The following is a 27,165-nucleotide window of genomic DNA, read 5'->3' on the forward strand; positions in this document are numbered from 1 at the left end:
CCCCATTGTCAATCACCCGTTAGGTTTTACTAAATGTAGAGGATAAAAACAAATGAAATTTTGGCATTGTGGAAACTGAGGTTAATTTAATGCCCCACTAATTTATTTATTTATTTAATTGCAAAGGTAGAGCTAAATGACAGAGATGTGCACACAGTTCCTAGTTCACAGCTTAAGTTTGTTTGCATATTTTGAGTATTTCTCTGGTACATAGATCTTGAACTACAAAATTAGGATGTGCGTCTGCATTTTCTCAAATGAGTAAAGAGTTGGAATTCAGACTTCAAAGCTTCCCACATTATTATTTCACATTTCCACATGTGGCTTTTACTAATTTCTGAACTATTTAGATAGAAATAGTTTAATTTCAAATCCCCCACTGAGAAGTGTTTGTACTCCTCTGGATGAGTTTACAAAGGGCATTTCAAAGGCAAAGTTATTTTTTATCAGTTGCAGAGATTCTTATCAAAAGTATGTTGGACGTTTTGCTATGATGCAGTTCTAGACATACTTCCCTCTAGCAAGCAGAGGTGAATGTCCTAAGCAAAGTTTGTACTAATTTTACTCTGTAAATATAAACTTTAAAAGACAGACCAGCTGTGAGAGCTGATCTGACCCTGTACACAAGGGATTTTTTTTTCAAAATTGTAGAGCAGGATCCCTTCTAATTTCACACAAGCAATGCTTTGCATGCAGTGTTTTCAACCTAAGTGCAAGAAGAGAGAAGTGGGATGTGAAAATGGAAAGCTAACTGGACACTGAGTGTGTTTCAGCATGAGCAGGGACTGGACTGGACCTCCTTTAGGCCAATTACATGAATAGCTCCTCTTTCTGTGGTGTTTCCTTCTGCTTTTCATCAAGAAACAGGAAGAAAACTTTCCTCTTGCACTAACTAGCTTTATTTGGGTCTTGCCAGCTTTGCTTGTCAACCTGTCAGAATCCAGATTGTCTTCAGTAAGGCAACAATAACAATAATTAACAAGACAAAGGGAGAGGGATCTGTGGAGGAATTGAAATTGATATTGCATTAAATTCCAATTGAAATTGGAATTTAGTGCAATATCACACAAGGAGAGTAGAAAGGAGCAAGAAGTGATGGAGGAATTTTATGGAAAATTGTAGAGCGGCCAAACAATGCTACTTTTCTTGGGGGTGGGGAGAGGACAATGGAAGGCCGGGAATGGGAGACATCTGATCCCCCGTGCTTCATTTGAAAATTAACAGTTTAGTATAAAACTGTTAATGTCCCAGGTCTTATTTGGCTGCTATGAATATTTTGAAATTTCTGTATTTAGTGTGAACATTAGTTATCTAACTTATGGGGCAGTTTGGAGTTTTGTTTAGGTGTTTAATTCAACTTATGAACTAAATATTAGAGAATCACAGTTAGGCTCAAACCAAAACCAACACTTTAGACCAAATTTTAATCCATAGCAAAAGCTTTCTCATTGTCTCAGCTTAGCATTTTGAGCTATTTTCAGCTAAACCAGAACTGTATGATCAAGCAACATGGCTTTTTATAATATATGGTGGGCTGTAGAGTCTGGTTCCACACTAGGATTCTGCAACTTGGACATATTTTGAATCCAAGATATGATTTTTTTTTCATCTCAAAAACTCCCACAATCCAAAAGAAGTACATTGAGAGCTACAGATACTGTATCCCATTCACTGTGGAAGGGGACATTGGAATCTGCCCCTCACTGAGCAGCAGCATCTTTGCAGGTACATGAGAGAAATCATCTTAACCAAGGAAATTTATTTCATCAGGCTCTTAGGTACTGCACTTCTGAACTTTAAGGAGCAAGAATGAATATTAAAAGTGGAAAACCCACAAGAGGATATAATTGATCTCCTTATAGCTCAACTGATCCAAACCATATTTTTACAGATGCATATTCCAAGAACCACCCACGCAGTCGCTGATCTGAGCAGACTAAGCAGCATTAAACGGTAATGCTTTTTCCTTTAGTATTTTTGACAGTTAGCAGAGTTGCCAGTCTGCTAAAGAACAGTTCTTTTATAACCACACTAAAGTTGCCAAAATGTTATATAAATTGATGAGTGCATAATATTTTTTACTCTAAGGAAATGTTACAAATCTTCCTAGATAGCTCTTGGTGTGGTATTTCCCCTTATTCCAGTCCTATTTGATAGCTACTTGCCCAAATGTTTATTGTTTTTTGTTATAAGAGGAATACATATCCCAAGTACCCTGGGTATATTATCAAGATATGCAGAGTCTATTCTTTATTTGCATGTAGCTGTGGTAAAATAATGCTGCTTTTAGAAAGGAAAGTAGCAATGTAAATGCTAAAAATGTAGACAGTGCTGTAGATAGGCTGTATATATGTACTTCTTAGGGGAATTTTACAGATTATATACCTGCAACGTAAACTTTAAGTGGCTTGTCTGGGATGAAAAAGACACCTGCAGTTGAGTCAATACTATTTAAAATGCTGACTGTTCTAACTGTAATTAAGCTTAGTCTCTTCCAGCTAAGATATCTGAAACATAATCTGGAGTCTATGTGGCAAACTTTTCATTGCTGTAGAGCAGTACAGCTGGTGGAGAATCCCATGAGGAATCTGAACAGCCTCTGGCCTATTGATTTTTCAATAATATAGAAATATTATTGAAATCTGTCAGATTGAGAAGATGGGCCCCATAAGGACAGATGGAAAGGAAGAAGCTGAGTTCTTTGTTTTGCTTTGTTGCTTTTCAATTAAGAAAATAATCAGACATGATGAGAGGACATTTTGCTGAATATTCAACCCATTGGATCACTTGAAACTTTTCAAGTGCCTAATTGTCTAGCAATAGAAGAGCTGATAGTACAGTACGATGGCACTGTATCCTCAAAAGCCCACTTATTTTTCCAGTTGAAGATAATTAGAATATCCCTCACCACTCACAAGGATTTCTAACCAAATAGAAAATGCATGATTTTATCTGTTCAACATAGTATTTTGGATTCTGAGCTTAGAAAACTGTGGTGATGGCAGTAAATTAATGAAATTCTCAAAGAACTTTGCATTGCTTATATCTTTAATAACGGCTTGTTCCATGTGCATTCAGATCATCAGACTCATATCAAGTTCAGTGGTCTAAAGCTGGACCTGCTAATTTCTCTCAAGCTAGCTTTCCGAATAGCGATGAATTCCTAGATGAGCGTGAAATGTGCAGTTGATTCTGTCCTGCTCCTTCTGTTCTTTCAGTCTTAAATGTAATTTTTGTACATATAGTACTATTTACTGGGCTACATATTGCTTAAAAGTAGAAAACTTCTTGAGCTGGTAAGACCTCTGTCTTTACTCAGTAAATTCACTCAAATACACATAATTTATGTCACCTCCATGTTCAGTGTTTTCAGCCTCTCCTCAGAGGGCCAGTGCTGCAGCCCCCTTCATGGTGGTGGCCTCCACTGAGAGTATTCCCATTTATCAACATCTCTCCTGCACTGGGTACCACAGCTGGGGACAATGACATGATGTGATGTGATTGATGTGATGTGATGACACTTACTTGTCACTCTCTCCACCCTTCACTGATCTGCTAGAGCAATTTCAGCCATTGTCCCCTGTTTCCCCAACACAGCTACCAAAGCAACATTGACCAGAAACAGAATGTTCAGGTCATGTGCACAGAGCCAAACACAATCTATTTTTATGGTAGGTAGAAACTGGGGACTCAAATTTTCCACAAGGAGCCGTGTGTTAGGAGTCATACAGCGCTGCAGATTCCAAGAGTTCTTTGATGTGAGTGAGGTCTGTCCAGGCATTCCAGCACAACCCTTTCTTGGGGGGTTTACTATACTAGATATTAAAAAAATATGCTGATTCTGCTTATTTTGCAGAAGAGAAATTTTCCCCTAAACTTTCTCATTAAAATTGTTTTCCCTTAAAAAGGTAGAAGAGAATTAAAATATTCACTCCAAGCCAACCACTGACTCTTTTTGACCTCTAACCATAATAAACAGGAAAAATGTTAGCTTTAAATAAAAATTGTTTGATTATTAGCATAAAAAATACACTAAGCCCATTGGGTATTTTAAAATATGGCAAAACAGCCAAGGTCATAATAAAAATCAGTTGCTACCACATGTGAAATAATTCTACAGCAGTCCTAATATGTGTGTCTGTGTATTACCATTGTTTCACTGTATAGAAACATCTACTTTTGATTCTAATTACAGTTATTTACACATGCATGTTGTAACAGAATAAGCCTCCTTTGGGTGCTGTGATATAGGGTGTCTTGACAGCTTCAAGATCAGCCTGACATGTGAGCAAAAATATTGGAAATGCCTGTGGTCCAGAGGTGGTATAAATAGCTGAAAAGCCATGCTGAAACTGGAATTACAGAAAGGGAAAATTTCAATTAAGATGAAATTTAAATGAAATCAAGTTAAATTTGTAGTAAGAATAAAAGAGTTGAAAGGCTGGAGGAATCTTGAAGAAAAACTCATTACGTTGCATAAGACAGACTTATTTTACAAAGAAACTAGAGATGGTTTCCACAGACAGTGAGGATCATACAGAGAAGTAGAGGTAATTATTCCGAATTCTAGTCAGTGGTATAGGTAATCTCAAGGAATGAGTGAATGGATTAATCTCCCAAAATCCTGAAACTGAATTCAGAATTATTGTTCTAAGGAAACCCCAAACGAAAGCCCACCCCCACTCCCAAATGGAAGTGAAGAAAAGGTGATTTCTTTAAATTTTGTTGCTTTCCAAGACATTGGAGGTCATTGTTACTCTTTTCTCCAGGAGCGTGGGGCCTTCCTACCTCCCTTGTGAAACTCTCAAATTGTCTCCCAATTGCATTTGGGTTTAAAAAAAAAAAAAAAGGTATTTGAATTACGTGAAAAAAAAACCCCAAATTAATAGCAATAACAGAGCACCAGTTTTCTATTTGTTTTATTGATTTAGGGTAAGTGTTCTACAAAATGTTATGACCTATATCTTTGAAAAATACCAGTGGGTTTTGGTGTTGTAATGAGACTTGGATCTTCACAGAGCTGGAAGTACTGCTTCCTTCAGTTGTCATCTCTTTGTGGTAGCTGCTTTATATCAAGTGGCTACATCTTTCTGGTTTGTGTTTTAAATTGGTAGATTTTGGGAGAAAAGTTTATGATTTGGGAGGATTAAATCACAGATACTATTTGATGAACATTGTTGATTTCATAAAGTATTTTTTGACATTGAGGGAACAATGAGCAAAATTATGCATTATAGAAAAGGCAAAGGCAAAACTAGAAATATATTTTCAATGCTACTTTTATATTCCATATTTTCTCTGGCATGAGAATCAAACTATTTGGGAAAAAAAGGCAAATGTCTCTGAGTGTGTTTTGCTTCACTTCTTGTTTACATTTTGACTAGAACACCCATTTCATTGTTCATATTCAATATTAATAAGTTGTCTTCAATTAGTTATTCAATAGAAAATAATATTTGTATATACTATACAGTAATATGCTTATTCATTTCCAATGGTATTTGCATACTTTTGTGACCTATGTTAAGTAAATTAAAATATCTCCCTTTTCTGTGTAATGAGACCAGATGTGTTGCTGGAATTAAGTTAAGATGTCAGCCTTTCCGAAAATGAAACATTCCAGACAATGAAATTGCTCCCTATGAAATAGTCTAATACTTTATCCTTTACAGTGAATAAATTAATAAATAAAATAAATCCAAGCCATAGCAAAAATAATAGTTAAAAAAAATTAACTGGGTCTGAAAATTATTTAATATAGGGCACAGTGTCAAGACTTTCAGTGGGACAATGAAAAGCTTCCCACCAGACCATAAAAGAATCGTGGGAACCTCTTTTTAGTGTCAAAAGGCTCTGTCATCCTAGTACATCCTTTGTGTCTCCCTTCAACCCTTCACTGGGTACCCTAAGATGAAAGCATTGCAGCCTCTGCTCTAGTCTCAGACAGACTTTTCTAATGTGCTGTGCCAGAATATTAGGGGAGCCTAGAACCCGTTTTTCCTTCCCCCCACTGCTGTGATGGCAGGCGAATAAGTCACTCAGATGTCCCCACAACATGCCCTGAAAAGCTTTGGAAACTTAAAATCTAATTGCTCTCTCCTTATGTCTTCCACTGAAAATGAACCCATGGCTCTGGATAGCATTTATTTCCAGCCCAGTGCAGCAGACACAAAGCTTTTATTAGCGGTTCAAAGCCTTTGGAAAATACATAGGAAGTTGTTATTTTCTAGAGTTACTAAATATTCTTGCATTAGCCTTTTGTTCCATGGACTTTTCCAAGTTTAAAAAAAAAGAATAGAAGTCAGTTTTGTAGCTTAGTAGAAAAGCTTTCTTTTGAAAGGTCACTAATGTATTTTTTAGAAAAGTAAAATTATTCTGATGCACAAAAAAAAAAAAGCTCTGAAGATGAATTCTATTGAATCAAAATAGTGTGAAGATAAGTGTGTGAAGCTCAGAGTTGTTCCCAGCCCTGCTTTTACTCCATGTATATACACTGGATAGTAGTAACTGTAAAATTTTATGTACCTATAAAGCCAGATTACCTTTTTTGCATTGCTTTACTAAATAAGGTCTGTAGTGGAGAGCCTGGAGAAGGAAGGACTTTCTGTGGTAAACTTTTTGTGAACCTTTGGGGGGCCTGCAACTCTGTTAAGAGATCTCCATTGACAGAAACTCTTTATGAATCTTCCCTTCATTTACTGGAGAATAAGCAGAAATGACAGAATAGGTCAGGCCTTACTGAATTTTGATAAGTAACAGCTTGGCATTTTAGTCAGATACTGTTAAAATTTAAATTTGCAGATAAAATGCAGTTGTTGTTGAGTAATGTAAGAGCAAAAGAAGAGTCCTAGATGTTTTAAGATCCTCTCATTTCACTCCCTCTTGCCCCAGCTCTAATTAATCTTTCTTTCTTTACCCAAAGAGAGACAAGCTGGAGACAAGCTTGCCTGTTTACGTGGGAGTTTTGCATTACACATGGGTTCTCATGCTTTCTAGATGGTCCTTCAAACTTCTGCTATTTAATTTTTTGTGCAGGGAAAACCAGATATCACCTGCTTTGTTGCCCTGAACAGCTGCAAAGGAACCATACTAGAAACCTAAATCTCAAAGAAAAAACCCTACATTTTACTAATTCAGTGCAATAACCCAGACTTTACTGGAAAATATAAAATGAGAGAATCACTAAAACAAGATGACAAATTGATGAGTCAGGTCCTGTGTTCATTATTAGGCAAAATTTGCCAAAAAAAATTAAAAGCGTTTTTCTGAGATTAGAAGATCTTAAAGATTCTACCTGGTGTTTTTAACAACTACAAATCTGCACTGTACATGGGTTCGTTATTTTTTTAACAAATATTGGCTGAAATGAACTTGATCACATGCAGGATTTGGATTAAAATCACATTTGGAATATGTCAGAATATAGGGTTTTAATTTGGCCAATGCTGAATTTTATAGTTCCCAAGATACAGTTCGAATTTTCAGAGGCTGGAGAGGGAGAAATTAGAAAATAAGTGTTAAGGATGATTAATTGCAAATGGTTATAATATTCAAATTGTTACAATGTAGTTAGAATATTGCCACTTGTAAAAACATTTTAAAGTAGATAACACTTTACGTCATTAGAAAAAAATGTTAAATGCAGCTTTGAATGACATTTCTTGAAAACAGTTGCAGTAGAAATCACCAACCTGACAGGTAAGATTTCAAAAAAAGGATCCAAGCTTACCAATGCCTGTAAGTTCTTTGAAATAGATGTTATATGCTCTGATTCTCAAAGAACATGACACTAGAATATTTTTTCATTTAATTTATGATGTAAAAAATAATAGTGAGATGCACAATAATTACATACATAGCTAAGATTCAACAAAAATATAGTAAGCAAAAATGTGTATTCATAAATGCTAGCTTCTCCAACATGAGTAAAAGGCGGATTTTTTGAGTTTAGTTTAAGAGACTCCTCTTTATTGTGTGCTTCAAGTCAACACTAAATCAGGGCTCAAGTTCAAGTAGTCGTATGGTGTTTTTTGTTGTTTTGAGTAAATAGTGTTTGTGAAAATAAGAAGTTATGTGGAAAAGACGGTTTGACTACATGAAAGATCCTTGTAGTCAAAAATACAACAAGTAATTTCTAGAAAAGAGTATTTTTGTGATATTGCCAAACACCATCCAAATAGAACTGTTTTGTTATACAAAACACGTAGCTGTTAGTTGTTTTGAAACCTTATGCTTGCAGTTCAAAAGGAGCATGGCAAAGCATGATAGAAGATAATATTATTGTGAAATTGAAATCTCTGAAATGGAATGGCAGAATAAAAGTGAACAGTGTGCTGCTACATCAGAGAAAGCCTGGGGGATGCTGGATTGCATCAGCAGCAGTTGAAGGCATTATTCCACTCTACTCAACACTTATCAGGCCACACCTGGAACCAAGACTCTTCTGTTTTAGTCCTCACTGTACAAAAACATTGTGTACAGGGTGGAGAGAGTCTAGAGAAGGGCTAAAAAACACTGTGACAAGACCAAAGTAAATGGCCTGAAGTTGTGTCAGGAATATTAGAAAAACATTCTTCCCTCAGAGGGTGTTTGGGCACTAGAACAGGCTACCTAGGGAAGCAGTTACAGCACCAAGCTTGACAGAGTTCAAGAAGTGTTTGACAATGCTCTCAGGCACATAGTGTGATTTTGGGGGTGTTCTGTGCAGATCTATGCGCTGGACTTTCTGATCCTTGTATGTCCTTTCCACCTCAGAATATTCTATGAAATATGAATTTCATATTTCATATGAAATAGCCATTGAGTAACTACTGGTTACAGCTGCAGCTTTACTTGCTGTGGAAGAGGAGAAGGCATCTGGTTTTTTCACTGTATAGAGAGGAATTAATACAGGAAATGAATATAAATGGGAAAGGCTTTTAGAACCGGGGGTTTTTTGTGTGTCCCTGGCCAATATCTACTCTTAGGCACTAGTTAATATTTCAAGTGTAAAAAACCACAGCTCATTGCAACACTTTTCTGGCAGTTGACTAAGTTTGTTCAAGTGTGGGAGAAAAGATAGACTTGCTGTGGGGTTATTTTCCTGATTGGTCCCTTGCCAAGATTAAACTGTGCAGCTGAGTTTAAATGATAACAAGTTTGCAGCCTGGGTTGTGGTTAAGAAACACTTAAGTAGTCCAGCGCAGGGCAAATAGCTGCTGTGGTAGAGACAAAACCATGTCCTGCAATGTGCTGTGAACCGGATGGCATCTGGCTGGATCCATCCAGGTTGCATTTTAAGGAAGGTGAAAGGTTATGCAGGCTGCAATGGGGAAGGATTTCAGCAGAGTACAGCTGGAGGGAGGGAAGGGGGGATGAAGTAATCCTTTAAAACAAACAGAGTTGGTTAAATAATGCCGTGAAACTTCCAGTTCTCAACAATGATGAGAGATCAAGCTGTGTTTGTATGTACAGGGTTGAAGGTTAACCAGTAACTAAAGTCTTCCCTGATTGCCACAGGTTTACATTTTCTCTGTCACTGATGTTTGCCAAGTGGGATTTTGTGAGATTAGAAATAATACAGCTGGGCAAACGGGTATATTGTAGGGCTTACCCAAACAGAACTGAGAGGGACCACTGTGATACAACACACATGGTGGGTTCAGACCACTCCAAGAAGTCTGGTGGCTCCTATCACAACCAAGGGCTGAAAGCAGAAAATTTTAAAGCGAACTCCATTGCTGAAAGACCACACTTCCCTCTCATTTCATATTTCAAAGAAGTTGCAACAGTACATAAAAGTACTGCAACTAACAGAAGTTACAAAGGGATTTTTTCTTTTTGTTTTCCCCAGTGTACTCTCCATGCGGTTTGACAGCTTTTTGCACCAAGCTGGTTTCACTCTTTGCAGTCTTTCATTCTCACACCATTTGCTGAAAAGCTGCTGATAATCAAAAAGCAGTATAAATAGCTTCTCTTGGTAAACAGTAGTAACAGTAATAATAATAATAATAGGTAGCAAATGATATGTAATTAAAATGGTTTTGTCTAGTAATTTTCAAATAACTGAAACGTAGAAAATTAATCCCCTTAAGGAAATTCTTTCCATTGGCACTTTGTTCTTTTCCTTTCTTTCAGCCAAGCAGAACTGTCTAATTGATCTCCATTCTTTATGCTTCTGCTATTTTTCTTTGAGCTCTAATGAGAGCTTATAAAAGTTTATTGATTAGATATGTGATCTTGATGCCATTTCATTTGGCTGTTGAACTTCTTTGCTCATTGTTGCTTACAGGAAAAATTATTCATGTTAATCTAAATTCTGCTGAGATAGAAATTACTTCTGATACTAATAAATGATCTGACAACAAACAGCAAAAAAAGAGTATTGAGATGAATAAGTCTGTTTCCTATTCCAGCATGTCTGTGCATCCAGCACCCTGTACCCCACTGAGCTGCAGGGATGCTCTGAGGCTACAGCCGGTGACACTAAGGTTTTGTGCAAAGGGGTGAACTTTGGTAATAATTTCTTACTCAGACTTCTGAAAGTAAATACGATTTCTCATGTCTAACAGCAAGAATCCCTAAAGGTTGTCTCAGTGTGTTAGCATATGGCAGGATAGGCCTTAAGACAGACTTCTGCTAAGGGCAATTATGTTGCCTGGATAAGACTTCTCAAGAACAATCCACAAAATACTGGCTCTCATCATAATACAAAGTTTAGCCTTGATATATTATATGCATCCCTGGAATATGATAAGTTTACTTTCTAAAGTACAGCTTAAAACCCTGAGTAAATGAAGTCTCCAAAACATGTCTGCATTGTAAATGTATTAAAGGCAGAGAAATAAAACAGAGGACAACAAGAGAAGTTACAATATAACTGAATTCCCGAGGAATGGATTATTTCTTTCAAATGCTGTATAACATTTCTAAGATTCAAATGCCTTCATCTGTACCTACCCTTGTTAAAAAAATACTTCGGACTCTCAGAGGCTAGCATTTGATGTAAACACAAGTAGCCCACACTATCCCTCAAAGGCATCTTTAAATTTATTCAAATTCTTTTTCACAGACTGATTGGTTTGTAGAATTCTGAGAACTGACATGCACTATTAATTTGTTTCCCTAACCCAAACTAAACTCCCCTCACTTTTGCCCTTTTTTAATTCCTGCAGAAGTAAAAATTAGAATAAGACTATTTGCATAGTGCAGCAAAGTTTTGAGCAGAGCCTGTATTGGTACAGGGGGCTTCAGTTCTGTAATGTCAACTGAACTGTGTAACATTAGCACTCCCTGAGCTTCATGAAAATTCTGCGTGAGGAATTTTTGCTTTATAGGCTCCATTTCTGTGTCATAGCTTCAAAGATGAGAGTTTTCACCTCTGCATTTTATCCAAATCAGACTCTCAAACATTTTGATGCTTTCCCTGAAATTAAATGATTATTTACAGTTAAACATCTCTGTTTCTGTTCTTAATTAATGTCATGTAGAAACATGTCCAGATGCTTAAATCACTCTTATCCCTTCCACTTTTGTAGAAATGGAGTGCAATCATGACTTTGGAAAGCTGTTATGAAATTTCTTATTAGTCTTGGGTTGTGTATAATGCTTCCAAAGGGTGAAAGACTTGGGCACATATATCCTTTGTTTCATATGGTAAATTCCTTAAAAAGCTGGAACTATATCATAAGTTTTCACTTAATTTTATTTGGAAACAAACCAGGAAAAAATTCAAGAACTTCAGAATTATAAGTTCAAAGTCCACCCATTGTAGCACTTTATTTACTGACCCGCACACCATAGAAAGAGATAAGTAAGTGATTAAAGCTTTTTTAAATTAATGTGATTAAAATGCTAATATATTTTATCCTAGTGGTCTAATATATAGTCAGCAAAACAAAAGACCTATGAAAGCATTTAGCAAGTAAATATTTGTGTATGAAAGACTAAACAAAGATAAAGTTAAGCTTTAGTTACTATTAGCTGTTGCTTACTAATGAAAGTTAATAGGTAGTATTCAAAACCAGCTTTCAGAACACTTCAGAACTGCTTTCAGCATTGTCAAGAGAAAGACCTTTTCTTTAGATACTCTCACCTTAGCAAAGGAGTATGAAGGTTTCAGTGTTAGCACAGTTGGGCGCCTTCTCCTATTCATTAGGAAAATTTTATAAGAAATATTTAAGTGGTTGAGATCTTGAGACCATTGAGAAGGCTGCCACATACTCCTATAATGCATGTTCTTAACTACTTGAGCAAACAGCTGTATTTCTGTCGAGATCATGCAAGTGACATCTTCATAGACCTGGAGTCAAGTTTATTAATTTGGCATTCCATGTTTGTGTACTCTTGAATAAATTCTTAACAATAGGATTTTTCATGAGCTGTGGTGCCAGGGGATCTCTTCTATGAGAATAAGTCAATTCACATCATTAATATGGACCAAAGCTTCCAGATAAATACTTGGTAAACACTGACCAGATTGACTAAATTACTGAGATAAAAATGTGCTATGTCAGCAGATTTGGCTATTAAGTTATGTTATTGTGATAATGACTTCAGTATTAGAATAATATGCATGAAATTTTTGATTTTATGATTTTAGTATTAACACTCATAGAAAAAAAAAAGAAGTCACATTTCTTAAGTTACTGATTAACAGTTTGTTCAAGGTGTTTCTCTGGGTGGTCAGAGAATTTCTGTGTGAACATAGAGTTTACCCATAGGCTCTTACAATGGTCCCTTTATATTTTGTAAAACTACTCAAGAATGTTAAGTCTCTTCATTGTAATCCAATTTACAAAATTATCCTCTAATCTCTTAGAACATGAACCATTCATTTTAATGTGAACCATCTTATAAGGTAATAGAAACCTAATTGCACTATGTAGAGAGAAATGTGGCTGGTTTCAGCTTCTTTTTTTAAATCTGGAAGTGAGTTTAAAATGGAATTTACAGTCTCTTGCTGATTAGAAAATTATAACAAACACATTGGCAAGAAATTCATGGATTGTTCTGAGAGACTCTCTGTAAAATTGCTGATGTATGCTAGAAAATATTCACATAAATAATCCCATTGCTGTTTATAACAAGATTCACAGGAATAAAGCTGCTTACATCATGTTTTACAGAAGTAGATCCATGTGCCCAGTTTAGTGGGGATTTCACTGATGGAAAAGGGAAAGAGCAGAGCATCGTGCAAGGATTAGAACATATGAAAGAGCTGCTGAAGTCCAGAGGCATAGTAACCCCTGGAACCTCTCTCCCCTTCCACATTTCTCATGAAATTTTCATCTTTACAAATTCAGCTACTTTCAGGTTAATTTATTTTCATTGTGTGTGAGTTAGAGGCCAAAACTTAGCCCATTTTTTTCTCCATCTATGTTTAGTAAGCAACAGATCCAGTCTAATGTGGCCAGGCTCAATGCTTGAGTTATGCACAGAGCAGGTTTATTGCTCCCACCTGCTTCGCCTGCACAGTATAAAACCGAGTCTCAGTCATCATTGGGAATTAACTGTCTGTTGCAAAGGGCAAGACCCAGTGCCTCAGCCCACAGGGGAGGAAAGGCCTCTCAATTGGCTGCCCCTGGCAGGTCAAACCTGCTCCCAGGCTCCTTTTGTCCATACAATTCACTATTTCCTTTTGTGCTGATATAACTGACAGAAGCGGCACTGTGAGGTGTTTTTGGCCTCAACTGACTTTGAAAAATTCCATGAGCCTGAGGTAAGAAACTACTCCTGCATCAGGAGTGATTCCTAGTTTTTAGATTCAAAAAGAAGACCACCTGCAGCAGATGTAACCCCAAGCCTGAGAAACTGATTCAACCTGTGTTGCTTTTGTACTTTGTGTAAAGATGCAAGTGCCCATCTGCATTCATGAAACACATTCTACAGACAGCAAAATGAAGCTGAACATTTTTAGACTGCTCAGATGTTCTGTGACTGCAAACAGTCCTAAGGCATGTTTAAATCCCCTGTAAAGCAGCTTGGTTAACATTATACTGTTGAATTTTCTAATGCCCATTTGAGGCAGTGGGAGATTTGGGAATTGGCTTATCAAGTATTTTCCTCTCCTTGGAAATGTTGGCAGATGAATTAACATTGGGATAACTGCCTAAGTTGTCTTCCTGATATTGGAGGTGGATGTTAGCTTCTTATAAAATGCTTAAGTTCACCTTTAGAGAAATCAGCTTGCAGGAGTTTAGATAATTTTAGGTTTCTCATATTCCTTTCTCTTTAGCAGCATTTATGTAGCTAAAGGTCAACCCTGAAACCCCTCTGAGATGTCAACATGAGCAGCCAGGGCATTTTTATGGCACACTTTTCTTAGTGGAGACACTATCATTCATTACCAGTGGAGGATTCCACTTGCAACTAAACCAGAAAGAACAAATTCTTTTAAAATATCAAGTCTAGCCTAGGCTGAAGTACACAGAATGCCTGTCAATATAAAGGAGTTTACTCTGCTTAAATAAAGAGCAGTTTTTATAAAGTATTAAGTCAGAGTACATAGCTGACAATAAACCTTTGATCAGCTCCTGGAGCATGTAAGCATTTATGATAAAATTCTCTACTTGGATGTGTATGCATAAGAATTTACTCCCACAGTTTTATCGTGATGTTAGCTGCTCATTTTTTGGCTGTTATGTACGGGTGAGCAATTTTATTTACCTTCTCAAAGATAGAGAGGGATCCCATAAAGGCACTTTGTTTTCTTTGCCTGGCGCTGATATGTTTGATTTGTTGGTAGTGGTGTTCTGCTGTGATCCATTTCATAATGCTGCCTATGTGTACTTTTGTTTTACTGCTAGATCAGAGCAGATTGACCATAACAAGGTTAGTTAGAAAACATAGTTCAGCAAAATGATATGCTGATATTTTGAAGGCTGTATCTCTTATCAGTCTCTCTGATTTCAGAAAGATTGTTCTATCTTTGCAAATTGTGACATGCTGTTGAATTACAGAAAAATAACCCAAAACACCAACAAAACAAAAAACTCTACTCCGCCAGGTATGCAGCTCGTACTAAGCAGCAACCTGTGTTGGTGGAACATGGACTTCATTTCCTAAACAGGACAGACTTCATTCTTGTATTTCTCAGACTGGAAACACAAGAGATTAGTGCAAGTGGTGTGATCTCTGTGGCTCTAACTGGAGGTAATCGGTCATTTACATCCTCTTCCAGCAGAGCACACTAAAGAACAGCACAAAGATTATGTGTCCTCTGGATGGTAGTGGAGCCTCCCCTCAGTTAACATTAATATCTGCCTGGGAACTTGACAGACATACTTCTGCTTGCCACCACTTTTCTGTCTTGTGTATTTTCTTCCTCAAAATATATATTTATGTATATAAATACATAACAAACTAGAAAAAAGTTCAAACCATAAGACAGTCTAGAATTCAGATGTCAAGGTCTAGCTATTCATTACAGAACTGGCATCTTTTCCACAGGACCTTATCAGTCACCTCCTTCTGCTTGGACATGCAGAAAAAAAAAAGGGTCCTGAGAGGACATGCTTTTGTAAAATTAGTATTATTGCAGAGTGAAAAATGAATTTTCTCTCCAGTATTATTCCCAGTCTTTTCTTTTTATAGGTTTTTTTCAATCTATTTGTGCACTTACATATAATGCAAAGTTAGCTTATATAAATGATCCTTTCAAAAAGTGTCCCTGGCAGCTTAATTGGCCATTCTATGTCATGATGTGCCATTGTGTGTTTTTTTCTTTATAAGTATTTTTGGCTATTTGCATTAATAAAATAAAAATATAACAGAAAATTCTATTGGGATGTTATAACAAAAAAAAGAGACATTTGGTGTTAATTTCTAGATAATATTTATGGTGAGGGACATTTTTTTAGTAGGAAAATAGTTTTCTAATTTATGATCATCGTGTTGAAACATTCAAAAACAAATAAATGGACTTGTTGAAATGTAAAATCAATTTGAAGACACAAAATAATGACTTTATTTCTGTGAAAAACATGTTTTGGAAGGTTATAAAGCAGATGCAAAAGCCACTGCTCAGTTTCAATAAATAAATAAAAATAAACTTTAGCCACAAAGTAAGTGTAATATTCTTTAAATAATTCCTGTCTTTCAGAATTATCCCTTAGGTAGTGAGTAAAATATCTATCAATAAGATGAAAGTAAGAAGGATACAGCAATGCCTCTCACTGAGGAGGTATGCATAACTTTATGCAATTAAACTGCTTTACCTATGTTACAACAGAAGGAAGATCTTAACATATTTCTTTTAAAAAATATATTAATGCTACCTTTATTTCTGTATGATTTTCACTGATTTCCAGACAGGTATTAAATGTTATGTCCATGACGTGTATTTTGGCCTTTCTCTCATGTTTTCTCTGAGTTGAAAATTGACTGGACAGAGCAGTGTTTGGTTTTGGTGGAATTATTTTTTTTTTTTTAAAGCAATAAATCTGTTTTAAAAATGGAGAAGCTGTAAGTTTGAGAAAGCCAGGAGAAGGAAGATGTCAGACATTTGGAGAGAGAATTGGAAATGCTTGTGATGAGTCATAGCTCCTGGTGGTACTCATTCTTGGGACTGGCCTCCAAAAAACTTCATTTTCAGCACAAACAAGCTGTACCTTTTCATTTAAAATACAATGATAGAAAATTCATTATTATTTGCCATCTTCATCTGTTCCCCTTCTGTAGGTGGCCTTTCATATTATCTTTGTCACACATCACTCAGTGTTTTGCAAGTAACAACCTTCACTTGATTTCAAGGAGGACTTCCAGCATAGAATGTGGAGAACAGTTGTGATGGATTTGTTGGAAGCCACGTTGATCAAGTGCTGTAGTGAGAGACACTTTAAATAGCATTATGCCTTGTTGAGGTGGAGGCAGGAGGTACCAATACTTCATGTAACTAAGCAGAAGTTGCAAGGGTTTTCTCTTATGTGAAGATGATAAGTATATAAAGAATGGGTGTGTCTGTACAAGTGTTTGGTAATAAAAACCCTTTTGAAGCAGACCTACACTGAGTGTACTCAGACACTGATCGCTGCCAACTGTGTGGTTTAATGCACACAAGCAGAGGTAGGTGCCATCCTCATGCTCCTGTCACATGACATCTCTGTTTTCTGACTTCACATCAATGCTGAAAATATCTGGAGAGCAGGTCTTCTTGACAGTATAAATGAAGAGTATGGGGATGGATGTGGTTTCCTGTTACTGTTGTTTGGAGGGAATGATTTAAATCATTTCAGCACATTGCGTTTGGATCTCTGCCATACCCTGGGACAGATGATGTCGGATTATGCCAAAAGATTGGGAAGATGAGAATGGATATCTGCTCACTGAAAGTAGATCTTCCATCAATCTCTCTAAATTATGTCCTGTCTTCTGTGCTGGCCTTGATCCTAAATGTGATGGATCAAGGGTATTGGCTTCAACTGTATGAATTATGTTGCTCTCTGACTGTTATTTCAGACCTGTTCTGGATTGATATACAGGGTAACGCTAAGGCAGCGTTTTCCTGTCTAAGGATTTTTCAAATGTTGGTCCAAATACTCCATGCCCTAAAGAAGAAAAGAATGTATTTTCCATAACTCAGACATGAGTGCCTGCAATTGCTCATATGACATTCTTTCATCAGCTAGGCAGGTAATCCATTTGTGAAAACTTTGGAGGAAGAATCCTGTTCACTTCATCAGTATTCCTTGAGCAGTGTGGGCATTTCAAACACTCCTGGAGCATACTGGAGGAGCTGGACTACTTAAGAAGTCTTGTGTTGTGTGGTGATATCACTAAAGTAAGAAAATTAATACTTTACAATAATGTGAATTTATGAAATATTTTCCATTCCAAAAGATACCATAGACTTTACACCTCAGGCAGTTAAACTTGCAGGCTTTGGCACAGATCCAGAGACCTCTGAAATAAGTCTTTTCTTTGACCCCATTGGACTTGGTAATCCAAGTTGTCTCCATAGCAATGATTTCATATGCCATGCACGTGAGACTGCTCCTGTCGTGGCTTGTGCCAGCTCACAGGAGAGGACGGCAATAATACATATAACAATATGTATGATAATACTACAAGTTAGGAAAAAATATATATAATTGAAATTACAAAATAAATGTAAATAGGAAAATAGAACAGCAATCCCAAAAGCTGTCAGTTACCCAAGGCTTTGGTAGTAATATGGTCTTGAAAGAAAATTCATAACTGCTGATGAGTAGAAAATGGTTCGATGCTAAAATGTTCCCTCATAGTAGAATAAAATAGCTTGCTAAATCGCCAGTATCAATTTCCTCAACATCACATCGTCTTTGGCTGGTTTTTAGTCAATCTCCAAGCCCACTGCTGGCTTTTCTCCTTTTCAAATCGGTTTGGAGCATGAATCCCTGTTGCTCTAAAATGAGTGGAGGCAGTCTGTGCCTACTCAGCTGTGCTGCCAGCTGGTCACAGACAAGTCAGAGTGGACATGGTAGGGTTAGCCACGTGTTGTGCTTCACAGGACGAACCCTGCAGAGTCCTGCTGCTTAGTCTGGACTCTGGAACACATAAAAGTTAACACATCCAAGAAAAAAACTGTTTTGTTTCCAGTTATCTGAAGCGTTGGCTGAATGGCTTTCTTGCTATATCGTAGTGTATAGTCATTAACAGCATCAAGAATGAACTAAATTTGCTGCTTTCTTTCTTCTTCCTGCGTATTAATTTGTAGTATTTGTCTCAGCATTGTGGTTAGCAATGAGAGAAAGAAATATGTCCTAACAACATATCAACAGACACAAAATTTACCTCATATTTGCTAAACTCTCCTTTACGCCTCAAAAACATGTAAGGATTATGATCCCACAACCACCAGCAAATGTTTTAGATGGACAATCTACATGCTAGGTTACGTTTTGCTTTTACATTTTTTTTTTACAATGTTTGCAATACATTTTAAAAATAATAAAAATAAACTTGTTTTCATCCATTTAAACCAAAAGCCTCCCTTCAGGAAGTTTGTTTACTATTTTCAATACTCATCATTATATTTGGTTCTCTTTCCAGAGTACACATAATGTGTGCAGAATGTTCCCTAACCAACTGGAAATAGATTATTTTAACAAATGGGGCCTTGCTTACTAAAAGTGACAGCTCATGTCCCATGTAAACTAAACATAGATGGACAAATTCTCTGCCCCAGCTAGGTAAGCACAGCAGCATCACAGGAGCAGGGAGAGAACCTTCCTTTTCTCTCTTAGAGCTACATTTGATTTTCCACCCTTTGCCCCTCAAGTCCCATGAAAGGCAGAGAATGTTGAAGCTGTATCACTGCAGTGGAACTGTGTGTATGAGGGAAAGAGTGTGCCCTTGAGAACACATACTCAAATAATAAATATAATGGAATTTGTTAGATCAGATCTGTGGTATTTGGAGTCCTTTGCCTCCATGGACAAAGTGTTTGACATTTAAGTGTGTTTATAAAATAATATCCATCTTTTTAAGCCATATAGTGGATTTTTTAAAATTGATGTATGATGTTGTTATCATACAATATATGATATTGTTTTGTGTTTATGGATTTTATCCATAAAACCAGTCAGCGTATGATTCAAAGCAACATGTTGTTCTTGTACTTCTTTCTCTGTGGTTTTGCTGGAAAGCTAACGGAGGTGTGGACCTGAGTGTACCTGGTTGTCTCCAACTGCATGGGGGGGAATGTATTGGATTTCTTACTCTTCAGAGATGGCTGAATTCTTGGGAAAATATCTTATATATCTTAACAGGCTGGGTTACTTGTCCTGAAGTTTTTATGAGCTTTGGAAACAAACAAAACTGGGTCTCTTTTTGTCTGTATTCATAATGGGTTTCACAGCTTCAAGACCAAAGCTGAAGAATGGCTGTCAGCAAAGGCTGGGTTCTTGGGGGAAGGGGGGGGGCAAGGGTTTGAGGGTGCAAAGAGGATGATCAGAAAAAGCATTGTATAGAGCTGGGGAATTTTTAGTGTTCTGGTCAAGGGAGACAATCTCCAGGAGTGGATTAGAAGAACATATATAAATTAATTGGCGAGATGTAGAAGGATAAAGTCCATCTCTGTTTTTTTTACATTTATATTAGGAGAATAGAAACATACCAATGATTTCTAAATCTTCCTGTACATTGCCTATATGCCTATTTCCATAGATTTATTCATTTGTGTCCTATCTTGAAAATTGTATTTAATATGGTGGAAAAGAAATAACTAAGGTAGCAGTAGTAGGCATTTAAAAAATTAAAAGAGATACTAAAACATACAGTAGAGAACATATGCTATTCAGAGCCCTAGTAAGAGTAGTTTCCACAGCAAAATATATTGCTAGGAAGGAATTAGATGATGAAACATGACTGTGGGTATATGATGATGATCTTTTGTTCTTCTGTATCATGAAGTAATTTAACTGGAAGTATGTGTACATCTGTGACAAATTTAGTTGCCTCTAAATGTTTGCTGAGGTGACCATTGGTATTTAAACCACTAGAAAAGGATTTACATAGGTGTACAAACAGGAGTGTGTATTTTTTGCAAACCTTTTTGTGATGCATTCCTTTGATCCAGTTAACAATTTGCAGCTTTACTCATGGTGTGGCTGTTTGCCATGTCTTTGTAGTTTTCTGAAAAGGAACAGGCAAACAGAATTTATAATGACTGAAATATGCAGATTCTGGAAACGTTAACCAGCTCCTGTTTGCAAACAAATCTATTATATACTCTGCAGCTGAGTATAGCTGACAGCTTAGGAACTGGGATATGGCAGGACTGAAATGAAAAAAGAAACATACAAAGAACAGAAGGGGGTTGTATTAAGACTAAGAACCATGTTTTACTTGTTTGGTTGCTAGTGTTTTACTGATGGATGTTTCTTGCACTGTTTGAATCATATAGTTCCTACAGGAAATAAAGCAGATTCATTTATTGCATATTTAGGGTTAGAAGGAAACCCCAACATGTTTTTCATATTTGAAATTCAGTGATGGTTTTCTCACAATTTGAGGTAAATAAGGGACAACATGTTCAAAGAATAGGAGCTGAAGCTGAATCACAGCATGAATTGAGTTGGAAGTGACACTACAAGGATCATCCAGTTGAAGTCCTGGCCTTGGACAGGACACCCCAAGAATCATGCCATGTGCCTGAGAGCATTGTCCAAATGCATCTTGAACTCTGACAGGCTTGATGCTGTGACCACTTCCCTGGGGAGCCTGTTCTGGTGCCCAGCCACCCTCTGGATTAAGAACCTTTTCCTGATATCCAACATAAACCTTCCTAACCACCCTAAACTGCAGGCCAGTCCCTCAAGTCTTGTCACTGGTCACCACAGAGATCAAGAGCATAAATCAGGCAGGGGATGAGAGGGAAACATAAACATGCCCATAAGGAAGTTGATGCTGCTGGAGAAGGATAGGGACAATTAGGGATATCAAGGCAGGAGTCATTGTATGGAGGTAAAGCTAGTAGGGAGTCAGAAAATTTGAATTTCCCAAAATAATACTTTAAAACAGAGATTTTTTTTTTCATCTGTTGCAAGGGAAAGTGTCCTAAAAGTAATTGAAATGTGTCTTGTATATTTTTAGACTGTGAATATTGAACCATTAGTTTTAGTTTGCCTGGTTGTTTGCTTTTGGGGGCTGTGTTGTTTTTTTCTAACATAAAACCTCCCCATTCTTGGCATTCCAGAATGTCATGGTCATATCAACACCGAGTTTGCTGTGAATTTCCAGTGTTACCAATTCAGAGTGGTACAAACACACAGGAATGAATTCTTCCAAGTAATGCTATCCTGTGGGTCAGTGTAGCAGAAAGTGCTGGACAACTGTTTTCCATCAAAGATTAAACTGCTCATCGGTATGGCTCAGTAACAGGAGTGCAAGGGACAGTTCCTGCTCATTGGCCAGGGCTGCCTTTATTCATGCAACATTACTTTTTGTAATGGGGCACTAAAGAAATGTAAAACATGGAGAAGGGTAGGGCAAAGCGTCATTTCTTTTCAGTCCCTTCTCCCCAGAGACAGAAAAACATCAGCACCCATTCTCTTATTCATTACAAAGAATTTAGTGTCTCTGATGTGGTACTGTCAAGTACATCCTATTTCTATTTTCCAGTTGGAGAAGCACCTGTAATCCTATGAATTCCATGCAGAGTGGTAAAGTTGCTAAGGATCATACTGAAATAAAAGTTGTTTTACCTTTCACCACAAGACGCTGTGTTGCATTGCAGTCCTGAAGATTCAGGGAAGGATTTTTCCTCTGGGTCCTTCACGGTATCAAAGTAGCATTTTGCAGTATTAGTCATAATGGCACATTTTCTCAGAATTATGGGATTTAAATTTGTTTCTTTTACTTCTTCTCAAATAATGAATATACTCTGTCTTAGTAAAAGAAAAAAGATATTTGACTAAGAAAAAGGTATATGCATCACAAGGTCTCACTGGAGTTATGGAAGGGGATTAGAGTGGGTTCATCTGAGAACATCTGACCTGAAGGGAAAGTGTCTGGGGTAAAAGAATTGAATTTCACAATTCCCAAGAAGTGTCTTTGGTATTTATTTTCTGTTTTGTTTTCAAAATGGGGAGTGCTTTTTGTGATATTAATGATTTATTATTTTTATTGATTTCCTTTGGACTGACAGCTGAAGTCTTACCATGTTTTTATGCCATGTCCCTCTTAAAACTCTTGAGATGTATGTATGTAGAAACTAAAAAAAAAAGAGAATGCATTCTTTAAACCCATAGAAGGTTTGCTTTCTTATTCTGTTAGTTCAGCACTCAATCAAGAAGGTAATTTTCTTGTTTTAGTAATGACATAAAAAAAATACCTGACTAGATTTGAGGTTTGGAACATTTCACATACAATACCTGTCATCATGATCAGTGTTGGTATTGTCATACAGTCAACATTTCTCAAAAGCAAACATGAATTTCATTCACATTTGTTCAAAGGAGGAGGAAAAGGCAGTCATAAATAACAAACTTTTTGTTAAAATTATTAGCTGTGATACCATTTTTTAAAGCTAATGAACTCTTTTGTCCATAATTCACTCCTTAACTCCTTTTCTTGAATTAAAGGTTAAATTTCTGGCATTGTTAAATATAGGTCAAAATTAGGAATACTCCATAAGGTGGATAAACAATTTTAAGACTATTTGATAATTTCTCTCTCCAAATTGTTTTCCCCACCTTTTATATGGTATGTGCATGTGATTCTACATGAATGATGAAATAGATTTGTATTAGTTTACAGAAATTACATTGTAATTACAATTAATTACATCTTTGCTTGCTCAGTTCTTCTTCCTCTGGAAGCAAAATCAGGAGGCTGCAGTGAAACAGCTTTAGATAGTGACAGGTCTAAAATAACTATGTGAGCTTCATCACTCCAAAGGGCTGAATGTTCACATAGCCACTATCAAACCTGAAATGCTTTGAATTTGTCCTCTGTATCCTTTTCTGGAGCTGATTTGAAGCAGAGTTGAATACACAGAAGGCAGGGGACCCTATGCTTCAGATTTGTCCTGTCTCTATGTCCAGGAAGAACCCCTGGATACCGTAGGGCAGCTGCAGATGCAGCTTTCAGGTCTGTCAATAGAACCCGTGATACAGAAATGAATTCTACGTTTTCTCACAGAATGTTGGATAGCTTAATGCTGTTAACCTTTTCTGCTGTGTGCACATAGGCTGTGTGCATTGGTTTCAATGAAAATATGGGGGAGCAGAGTTGGATCTCAGACCCCAGCGGGTGATATGCCATCAGTAGGGTTTGAGGGCTGACATATTTTGTTACTTTGGTTGCCAGTAGAAGTGTTCTGGACAACGATGAAATAAGTCTCTACTGAAAACATCTACAGAGCCCCCTTTGTACATCCAGCCCTTCCTGTTTGCTTCTCTTTAATAAATGGGGGCAATCTACTTGAGAGTAAATCTTGGCTCAGACTGTAAGAGGAATAGATAAAGAGAAAAGAAATAACACATAAAAATTTACTGAACTTGAACTAAGGATGTTGGGATATGAAAAGAAAAAACCTTTCAGGTTTGAAGAGGAAAATGTGGTGCTTCATATTATGCTTTCATGGTCTTGAGAAAAAGAAGCCAGGTCTTTGCTTATTAATCAGACTGAACTGAGGAAGACTGTGCTGTGTTTGCTCAGAAGTTGCTAAGGGCAATCATTTAACTTAGTTACACTCGCAGCTGGCTGTAGCTTGTGTACATATGAGCCACTCCAAAAATTTATCAAGAAATCTTCCAATTAATTCATGGAAGTTAAATATTAATGCAAAAGTAAACAGTCTGTTGACTTGCTGTGTGGCTCGTTAGTTGGGAGCACAGCAGCAGTGTTGAAATAGCGATAGTTATAAGAAATGAATGCTAAACGTAGCTCTCTTTTCACAGAGCAGTTATGTATCTGAAAGGGAACATAGTAAATTCCATAGTAATTTGCAAAGGGCAAGTCCAGATGAGATTAATTTTGTAATTTCTCTGATCATCCCAAGCTTTTCTAGCTTTGCAATGTATTCTGCAGCATGAGCTATGGGGGTGTTTATTCAAAAGTCAAATCATGCATCTTCTTGTTTCAAATCAGTACTGTTGCTGAAGTTTTTCAACAGAATCACAGTGTGTATCTGAGGCTGGAAATCACCTCTGGAGATGCCTAATCCCTAACTCCTCTGCTCAAGGCTAGGGCAAATAGAGCAGGTTGGATGGATGAGGTGAGAGACGTGGATATTGTCTACCACGGCTTCTGCACAAGGCTTTTGACACTGTCATAGCATCCTCGTAGGTAAATACAGGAAGTGTGGATTAGATGAGTGGGCAGGGAGGTGGGATGAGAACTGGCTGAGTGGCACATCCCAGGGGGTTGTAAGCAGTGTCACAGGGTATGGTTGGTCTGTCACTAGTGGTGTCCCCAAGGGTCAGTGCTGAGCCCAGTACTGTTTAACTTCTTCATGAATGACTTGGATGGAGGGGCAGGTGCCTCCTCAGCAAGTTCACTGACAACACAAAGCTGGGAGGAGGGGCTGGTGCTCCAGAGGGCTGTGCAGCCCTTCAGAAGGACCTCAACAGGCTGGAGAGGTGGGCACAGAGGAGCTCTCTGAAATTCAGCAAAGTGCAGAGTCCTGCACCTGAGTAAGAATAAACCCATGGACCAGCACAGGCTGGGGACTCAGCTGCTGGAAAGCATCTCTGTGGAGAAGGACCTGGGAGTCGTGGTGTACAACAAGCTGCCCATGAGCCAGCAATGTCCTCATGGCCAAGGAGGCCAAAGGTATCTGGGGTGCATTAGGGAGAGCTCTGCCAGCAGGTCAGGGAAGCTGATCCTGCCCCTCTGACCAGCTCTGGTGAGGCCTCATCTGCAGTGCTGTGTCCAGTTCTGAGCTCTTCAGTACAAAAGAGACGTGGAGCTTCTGCAGCAGGTCTAGTGGAGGGCAGCAAAGATGATGAAGGGACTGGAGGATCTGATGAGGAGAGGCTGAAAGAGCTGGGGCTCTTCAACCTCAGGAAGAGATGACTGAGAGGGAACCTCATCAATATCTGTCAGTACCTGAAGGGAGGGGTCAGAAGATGGATCAGGCTCTGCTCCATGATGCTGAGCAATAGGACGTGAAGCAATAGGCAGAAACTGATGTCCAGGAAGTTCCACATGAACTTTTTAAATTACCTTGAACTCTGTGGGTTGTTGAAGGTTTAGAAATACGACTGCATTGCAGTTACATGTAAGTGATTGCCAAAGGCTTTATCTGTTCAGCTACCACAGGTCCAGAGGGAACATTTTAATCTTGCAGAAAATGAGAGAAAGAAATTGTAGCAAGTTATTTTTCTTAGTTTATGTGTTTAGGGTTTTCTTTCTTTACCCTCCTGTTTTATTGCTTTAGTGATCAAGATTTGAGAATCAAGATGAGACACACCTGCATATGATAATTCCCTGTTGTCCAACCTATTGCAAAGAAACTGGCACTTTAGATGAAAATTGAAACTCTAATGTTTCCTTTCGGGTGTTTAATTCAGTACATGTTTTTCAATATATTCTTCTTTTTTATACTGTTTTACTAATGGCACTTTAAAAAAATGGATAACTTGATTTTGTTTTGATATGTTATTGGTTGTCTGATATGACCTTATCTGTCTAGATGCTTATATTCCATCACTTTACACCTCCCTGATTCTTTGTTTTCTGTCTTGAGTATAACTCAGAAGGGACAACAAGGCCATGTTGGCAGGAGATAAATAATAAAGGAAGAAGTCAGACCTTAATTTGTTTTTTTGCCAAGGGATTATATTAAATAACTAGAGTAGGACTTCCGATACTTATGTGGTCATTTCATTTTCAGGGATAGGCCGTCTTTGATAGAATATTTTAAATGTATGTGTGTGTGTGCATGGTTCTTTATTATAGTAACCAGTCAGAAACCTGAATAATTGGAATTTGAAATTAGAAGGTGAAATGAAGAATTTGGGTTCATTGATTGTTGATTTATGAGAGGATTTTCTTCCCTCACTGAAGTTATACTATCTTCTGAACAATCAGCTCCAAAACTGGATTTATGAAATCATGGATAATTTTCAAATGTTAAAGATCTTCAGCAGTTTCCAAATGTCTTAATGGATTGGAAGATGAGTTGAATTTTATGCAAAATTACTCTCCTTTTCCTTAAAACAGATGATTTAAAAGACATTAAAAGCCTGTCAGACTCTGGAATTAATTTGTTAGAGCAAAACTTATCCGGACTGAGGAAACTCTTTTATAGAAACTAAGTTTTGACCTCTTGAGCTAGAAATACTCCAAAGGCCTGAAAAGAAATCTCTCCCCCATACCTATGGTCTTGGAAGAAGAGTTAGGCAGAGCAGCCTTGCTTCCTGGCCTCTCAGCTTCACAAAATTTTTTGTATCAAATATGGGCAGCGTAGTCTCCTGGGCTCTTGTCTTCCTGACGACAGGATTCCCCCCTGAGCAAAAGCCAAGACCTTCCAGGAAGCTGTTTTGCCCTGCCACTAGTGTGCTGAGACTGTAAACACCCCCCTTCATTCTGGCTGGGGTCAAGGCTCTTGTGGCAGAGCATCCTGTACAGTAGACTGACAAACAGGTCAGGCGGGTCTGCTGTCTGTCAGAATAGTGTCAGGCTCACTATTTAAAAAAAAAAAAAAAAAAAAAAAAAAATCCATCAGACTTTCTTGTTCTGCATGATATAGCTGGGCAC

The 27,165-nt window shown here is 37.5% G+C and overlaps 1 long non-coding RNA gene across 2 annotated transcripts in view; it reads left to right on the forward strand.

Moving 5' to 3' along the window:
* LOC136287634 (uncharacterized) overlaps positions 1 to 27,165 on the forward strand; it is a 311,120-nt gene that overhangs the window by 161,893 nt on the left and 122,062 nt on the right. The window contains exon 4 of one of the 2 annotated variants that reach the window (XR_010720223.1): positions 1,892 to 1,954. The exons of the other annotated variant lie outside the window; for it this stretch is intronic. This is a non-coding gene — a long non-coding RNA (uncharacterized lncRNA). Of the gene's footprint in view, positions 1 to 1,891; positions 1,955 to 27,165 lie in introns of those variants that run through there. 2 annotated transcript variants of the gene reach the window in all.

The sequence above is a fragment of the Chamaea fasciata genome, unplaced genomic scaffold (assembly GCF_029207755.1).
Source record: "Chamaea fasciata isolate MVZ Bird 193981 ecotype frontalis unplaced genomic scaffold, bChaFas1.0.hap1 SCAF_3, whole genome shotgun sequence".
Lineage (NCBI taxonomy): Eukaryota > Metazoa > Chordata > Aves > Passeriformes > Sylviidae > Chamaea > Chamaea fasciata.